Source organism: Penaeus monodon, chromosome 23 (genome assembly GCF_015228065.2).
Source record: "Penaeus monodon isolate SGIC_2016 chromosome 23, NSTDA_Pmon_1, whole genome shotgun sequence".
In the NCBI taxonomy this organism is placed as follows: Eukaryota; Metazoa; Arthropoda; class Malacostraca; order Decapoda; family Penaeidae; genus Penaeus; species Penaeus monodon.
The window spans coordinates 17470269-17470536 of record NC_051408.1 but is presented as its reverse complement, the minus strand read 5'-3'; the positions used below and the strand labels follow the sequence as shown (position 1 = coordinate 17470536).

Below are 268 nucleotides of genomic sequence, written 5' to 3'. Positions count from 1 at the left end.
CTGAGTGAGAAAAACAGAGGAGTCAACGAGAGCGAGAGTGAGGAAGTGGACGCATCTGGAGGCCGTCGAGCCGTTGCGTGAGAAGGGAGAAGGGAGGGCCGTGTGCGTGCCTGCGTGTGTGCAAATTTACACTTGCGAGCGAGCAGAGGAAGGTGGTAAAAAATTATTGAAGTGTCACACGAAGAAGAGAAGAAGACGGTGGAGGAAGGAGAGAGTGTGTTAGGAGAAAAAGAGGAGAGGGATGGTTAGAGAGGAATAAAGTAATAAG

At 50.4% G+C, this 268-nt stretch overlaps 1 protein-coding gene across 1 annotated transcript in view; it reads left to right on the top strand.

Annotated features, from left to right (window-relative positions):
- The window catches only part of LOC119587840 (protein obstructor-E-like), a 19203-nt gene that overhangs the window by 8952 nt on the left and 9983 nt on the right, over positions 1–268 (top strand). The gene's annotated exons all lie outside the window — the stretch shown is intronic.